This window comes from Castanea sativa, chromosome 10, assembly GCF_040712315.1.
Source record: "Castanea sativa cultivar Marrone di Chiusa Pesio chromosome 10, ASM4071231v1".
In the NCBI taxonomy this organism is placed as follows: domain Eukaryota; kingdom Viridiplantae; phylum Streptophyta; class Magnoliopsida; order Fagales; family Fagaceae; genus Castanea; species Castanea sativa.
Window position 1 is genome coordinate 32,030,419 of NC_134022.1, and position 7,252 is coordinate 32,037,670.

A 7,252-nucleotide genomic window follows, 5' to 3' on the forward strand; every position below is an offset into this window, starting at 1 on the left:
TGAAACAAACACAACTCAAATGAAAATCAAATGAAATTGTCTTCCATTAATCATGTAAATATATACATCGTTACATGGAAAATTTCAAATATAGAGAAAAAGAAGCCCTAAGCTCGGCTCTAAGCTCGTGGAGGAGGGTCTTGCTGAGAAGTACTGCTAGCCTCGGTGCTTTTTAGTTCCAATTCAAAGGCAGACAAGACTTTTTTCCCTTTGTCTGTTGCAGTGATTGGAGTGACGATAGGCTCCATACCTTGGCCTAAGCCCTTCTCGGCATCCCCACCCCCTTCCTTCTCTTTATTGGAACCTGAAGGTTCTATAGGATCTGGAACGAGCTCTGGGACCGTAGGAGGAAGAGTAGGAGGAGCTGCCTCAGGGGCAGGAGCAACAGCCAGAGCCTCTTCTATCTCCCGTATGTCAAGGGAAGCCAAACATTCTCGGATTTCCCTCCGAGGCCGAAGGAACCCCTGCTACGTTTACAGCTTCCCCCCAGACCTGCTGATAGTATTCTCGGCACAAGGCTACGAAAGCCTCTGTCAGCTGGTCTTCTGTCGCAGCTACCCCTTCCTCATAACTCGCTTGCTTGGCGGCCTCCAAGGAGCGCTTGAATGTGCCGATTTCCTCCTTCATTCGCGCGAGCTCCTTCTCCAAGTCTGAGTGTTCCTTCTGGGCTTGGGAGAGCTCATCATTCTTTTGGTGGAGAAGCTTGCGCTGCCCTTCTACTTGGGTCCTTATAGTTCTAAGGCTGGCCTCGGCACCGTCTCTTTCTCTTTTTAGATCAGCTAGCTGAGAGGTGAGTTTCTCATTTTCTGCGAGGGCCTGGCCTAGGGACTTATCAGTTTCCATCCGAATGTCAGCCTCCATTCTGGCCTTCTTCCGAGAGTCCTCTACAAACTTCTCGGCTACGAAGACTTCTTGAACAGCCTATGACAAAGTGTTAGAGAATTAGATATAGCAGAACACTCATTAACAATCCGATATTATGAAAAATGAAATATTCATAAACAGTTAAGCTTACAAGGGCTAATTCCCTTTTTAAAAACAGGAACAGCTGAGGTTAGCTCATTTTTTCCAAGGTTTCCATATCCTTGGGCAGCAGAAGAGGGCGTTCCAACGCGTCGGCCAGGTGGTGGGCGTGGCCTTGTTGGACTGCCCTAATACTGGACTGGCAAGAAATTGGTGCTCGGTCCAGTCTTAAGTCAGGAGACCATATAGCCGGTGCTCGGCACACTTCGGCCATGTCTCTGATCTCCCCATTCTCAACTGAACGAGCCTGTCCTTTGCCCTTGTCTAGCTTCTGCTGCTGAGTTGGTTGTGGCTGTTGTCGTGGCTTCTTTTGTTTTTCGCCACCAGCCTCCTCAGCCTCCCCTTTTCTTTTCTTCTTAGGCTCCTCAGCTGGAAGTTTGGGTTCGGCTGGAGGAGGGGGAGGTGGCAAAGATGGAGGAACTTGGGACCCTCCCGCCCTCTTCTGGGCAACTTTCTCGCCTCTCTTAGTTAGAAGGCCTTGAAGCTTGTTCATGTCCTCCTTCTCGGAATCGTCTTCTGGATGGGCAACAACTAACCCTGCAATTTCGGAGGCTTCGGTGGGCTCTTCCTCCTCGTCAGATAGCACGACAAACTGGTTCCCACGGGGTCTTTCAACGTCCTCGAGCTGAAACCGGTCTATCCGTTGTCCAACGTGTGCAAGGAGGATACTTGCTCCTCCAGAACAGCAGTTGCTTGAGAGTGCGTCGAGAGAGGGATCGCCACGATGGGTTGCGTGTATAGGATGGTGTTGGGGTCGTCGGGGATGTCGTGGTCGGCAAGAAAGTGCGGCCTTGCTACGTTTATTCTCTTACGCCTCCTATCCCCCGCGATAATCGCGTTCTCTATCTCCTGGAAATCCGAGGATATTGGGTTGTATCCTAGTATTAGGTGGGCCGCTCTAAGTTACAAGTCTTCACTCACAAATACTTCTGAGCACAGGACGCAATTCAGATCAGCAATGTTGCAGTGGCTCAAACGAGGGCGCACGAGTTGTTTATCTGCAAGAAAGTATACCAACAAAGCCGAGTACGGTTAGATCTGCAATGCGTATGAGAAATCGAATTGGATGATGTGTAAAAGGAAATAAACAAATAGAAAATTTTGAGATTGAAGTACGGGGTAAAGAAATTAACTCCTAAAGAGTCACACCTGGGTCTCCCCATACGACTGGGCAGTGAGGGCTATCATGCTAGTTACCTGAGGCGATGAGGTAGTCGTCCTTCATGCCTTTATTAGACTTGGGCAGACATGAAATCAGCCTAACTACACTAGACCGTGATTTAATGTAGTAACCTACTTTGGTAAGTTTGTGACACTCATACATGAAGACAACGTCATGCCAAGTGAGGTTCAAGCCCATCTGCTCATTTAGAGCGTCGACGCTTCCTAAGACCCTAAACACATTGGGTGCGCACTGGTCTGGGCACAACCTGTGATTGCAAAGGTATTTCCTAGTTACGCTTCTCATAGGGAGGGTCATCCCACCTTCTATGAAGGCAATCATGGGGATAATGACCTCTCCCGTTTTCCTAGAATCACCTACGGCTTCTGCCGGACAATATTTCAAACCTACGTCGCTGGGAATGTGGTATTTGGCCCTAAAGCCTTCCATCCCAGCGGCGGTATCAACTAAACACTTAAATATACCCATTTAAAAGAAAGGAAAAGGCAAGTTTCAAGAAGGAATATGGTTAAGAAGGAAGCCGAGGACAAAATCCGAGGAGAAAAAGGTAGAGAAAGTAAGGACTTACGAGTTTGTAGTTATGCGAGTTTTCACGGGTTTCTGAAGAGAAAAGATGATGATTGACGCTTTGATGTGATTGAATTCTGAAGAAATGAATGAGTGTGCAGATTTCCAAACGTCATGACGTGCGGGAGGCGGCCTCGAAGTTGGATTTTTCCCGCCCAAATTTTTAGGAGGTGATGAGGACCGTTGGATGTTTATCTTACCGTTGGATGTTCATCTCACCGTTGAACGTGGGGAACAGGGTATAGCTTGCAGTCATAAATGCGCGCGTTTTGGAAATCGAAGCGACAAACGGCATTTTTTAGGAAAGAAACGACCCCCACACGCATGGTGATGTACGAAACGTGTGGAGGGAGCTCTGGTCGGATCAAAACCCTATTTTTCTCCTCGGATGAGGAAAAATAAAGTTTTGAGGGGCTATTGTGGGGACTAAAATGACCTAAGTAAGTATTTGGGCCTCGGGCTTTGTTGATGGGCGCTAGTTTGTTTTAGACTAAAAGCCTCTTAGAACTATAGCTCGGCCTAGGGGTTGAGAGTCCGAGGATTCGTCTGAGGACGAATATCTCCTCATAAAGACCCACAATGACCCTGAGATTCGCCAAAAAGATCAAGGCAGAGCTCTGGAAAAACCGTTGGTTAAGAGGGGGATCTAAGCACCCTCCAGACGCAACGGTGTGAGGGAAATATCTTAGAAAAAGGCTGCTACCTCCACATTAAAGACCCTGCACCTACCTCCCTGGCCGCATTAATGAGAAAATGACCCCTGAACAGTAAAAGAAAACTTTCTAGCTATTATATAAGGACTTCAAGAAGGTGGTGGAGAGAGAGATCGGTCAGTTAGCAGAAAAAGAACTAAGAACTGTAATTTTGGCATAAAAGAGAAACAATACATAAATCGTTCTCGGCTTACGTCCGAGGAGGTTCCCTTGTCATATTTGTTTATCATTTGCAAAGATTGTGGCATTCTAGCCTGTTTGTCAAGTTTCCAATACCACTAAACTAGATTTCAAACCCACACTCTACAAATCTTATTGTTCAAGGCTCATTGGGCCTGAGCCCACGTCCATCTTTGGGTCCAGATGCAATTGTGCGCTTACAGATGTGTACTTAATTGCTACATTTTATGACTAAGTGGCTACCTTTTAGGATTAAATTTTTTTTTTTGTTGATAAATCTCATTAAAAAAAATTAATTGACAATCATGAACCTTTCCCACACTTTCTTTTGGTAGGCATTTGAAATTTTTTAAATTTTTTTTAGACTTAGATAAGTGAGAAATGTTGGTGGATAGCTAAATATTCTTTTAACTATATTGGATAATCTCATTAAAATAAAAAATAAAAATTACATGAGATGATGGGACAAGGATAATAATTTAAATAAAAAAAAGGGATAAGTACAAGGGTTTTTTCCCATAAAAAAAAGTAAGGTTTAAAAAAAAAAAACCAACTTAAGTTGAAAGCGCTCCTCAAAAAAACTTAACATGAAAAAAAGGGGAAAAATGGTAGATCTTACAAAAGTGATTTTTTTTTTTTATTAAAAAAAAAAGGCAAATTACAATTTATCCACTTGTAGTTTGGCCAAAATTTAAGTTGTCTTCTGTGATTTGAAATTTGACACTTTACCAACCTAAGATTAGTTTAGTTAGATTTCTGTAACCCATCTCTATTAAAAACAAAGCTAAATATGTAGTTTTGATTCACTTTTATGTCTCTATCCTCAAAAAACATGAAAAAACAAGATCAAATAAGATAAAAAACTATCCATCGGAATACTTGCATCATGGAATTTCAAACTACATGTAGACAACTTAAATTTTGGTCAAATCTCAGGTGGGTAAAGTGTCAAACTTTAATCACACGTAGGCAACTTAAATTTCAGCCAAAGAACAGGTGGGTAAGTTCTAATTTGCTCTAAAAAAACTAGCCTCTGAGCATGTGTGTGAGCGCATGCTTAGAGGCTCTTCAATTTTTTGGTAAAGGTTAATAATTTGCATAAATTATAATTTGAGATTATCATATTTTTCCAATCATAAAATACCTAGAGGTGTGGTGAGTATTATGGGTTTGTGGGTGAAATAATTTTTCATCACACCTCTAGGTATTTTGTGATTGGAAAATGTAGTAATTTAAAATTATAATGGATGCAAATTATTAACATTTACCAAAAAATTGAAGAGTCTCTGAGCATGCGTGTGAGCGCGTGCTCGGAGGCTATTATAACTAATGTGAAGTGCATGCTTGGGAAAGTAGAAGAAGGTGGACATTAAAAGTCTCTTTCTCTCTTGCATCTGCGTACATGAGATTGTAAATGAATGAAGTCCGTTCATGAACAATTTGGCTTGACTTGATACAAAACTCATTAATATTTTAAAGAATAGTGTATATCCAAAATGACCTAACTCTTGAATACGCAATACAGGTTTTAAATATCTTTAACTTGCACTTATTTTCGAGTGTGAGATTAACTCACTATTTTTTCTTTTGAGAATACTAAGTATTTTTAACACACACACATGAGGAAAATGGAGAAGGTTTTAAAGAAACTGACAATGGTGTATACCTAAAACCTTCTCCCCTCTCCCCGCGTGTGTATTAAAAATATTAAGTATTCTAAAATTAAAGAAAAAAACTCATTAATATTTGTTTATTATTAAAAAGTCAATCTCAAGCTTTAGTTTTCGCCTTGTTTAATAAAAAAAGTCAAGCCCAAGCTTGTGAGCAACAAAGATTAAAAAAAATACAAGTTCAACCTAGACTTGTTGGGGGCTTTGTAAGGAGCTTGAAATGTGCTTGACAAATAAACTCATATCCAAGCCTATAATTAATTAAGGGTTGGAACTACTTGTTCAAAACAAAACGAACTCAGTGATAAGCTTAGTTTGAGCTTGAAAATGTTCGTTGTATTGAATCTCAAGTTTAAGAACTTGATATTGAGTTTGAGTTCAACTTGATTAATAAATGAAGCCACGTTCAAGTTTTTTTTTGACTTTTTGACGAGTTCAAACTTAAACATTGCTTGTAAGAGCATTGCCATCAGCTTGTTCATAAATGTGCAAAATGGAAAAAGTGTCTAATTTTATACATTTTGAGCAAAAAAACACCCATATCAGTGGGTGTAAACTTATGTAAAAATGCACAATTGCTATAGTAACCGTGCATATTTGCACGGTTACTGTAGCATGTGCATATAATATCTTAATAATTTTTTTTTCTCTCATCTCTGTACTCACTCTCACCTCCCTCTCTTTCTCATTTCACCAGAGACTCAGGCGCACAGCTCTCTCTTTCTCTCATCTCATCAATCTGGCCTGCTATAGCTTCCACCAATTGCTGAGGAGCAAGTCGAGTCCGTTGCTTACAAGATCGAGCAAGCTGAGTCGTTGGACGAGTCTGTCACCTACAACACGAACGAAGTTCTCCGATGGAGAATGTAGACGACTAAATTTCTTAGTTCGAAATAAATCAAACAAGTAAAATAGTTTCACAAATTCGAATTTGTATTGATAAATGTGTGGTACAATTCTCTGTAATTACAAAAGAGTGATCCTCTGATTCGATCTCCTTGAAAGATTTATTGATTGGAATTGTGGTAATGTGATTTTGATTTGAACATAAGATATTCTTCAATTTGGCTGAGGAATGGATCGAAGATCTTTGAAACGGAATTACAATGAATCTCTGGCTATGAGCTTGTTAGAAATTCTTTGTTCTTCGTGTTCTTCGTGTGTTCTTCGTGTTTGAAGGTTTGTGGTGGAAGTTCTTCGGTGCTTTAGAGGCTTGATTTCGTAGAGCTTCGTTGATTTATGGTTTGTTGAGGTTTCTGGAGGCTTTTGAGCTTGATTCCAGTGAACTTTGAGATTTGGACGAGTAGTTTGGATGATTTTGCTTCGAATATTGTCTGTATTCGAGGTTGAAGTTCTTGAAATTCTTGAAGGCTTTGGGGTTTGATTCCGGCAGAGCTTCTGGATTTCTGAACTCAAGATATCTTCTTCCTTCTCTGTCTCTGTGTCCTCTTAAATGTCTTAGGAAGGCTTCTATTTATAGGAGTTTAGGGGTAGGTGAGCGACACGTGGCGGAGTCTGATTGGTGACACTTGTCACAGCTTGATTGGTCCGCTTACGTCATCGCTTACACGTGCAGGGCTGCTTGTGTCATCGCTTACACGTGCTGATGCAGTTTCATGCCTTTATTTCAATGACACTTGGAAAATTTCTATTGGAATCCGAATAGTGATGACAAAACCTAGCAGCAGTACGTGGCGCCTTGTAATTGGCTGTATTTTGTGGACTTGGTAGTATGATGTGTCAGCTTGTGATAGGTCGAAAATTTTCCCTCTCTACAGAGAAACCTGAGGCTTTGTTCTGAGCACCGAGGAGCAGAAATTAGGCCACCACGTTGACGAAGACGAAGTCTTAGACGCCAAGGAGCAGCTATCTCTTTCTCTCATCTCATCAATCTTTGGAGTTTTTTGGTTTTTTTT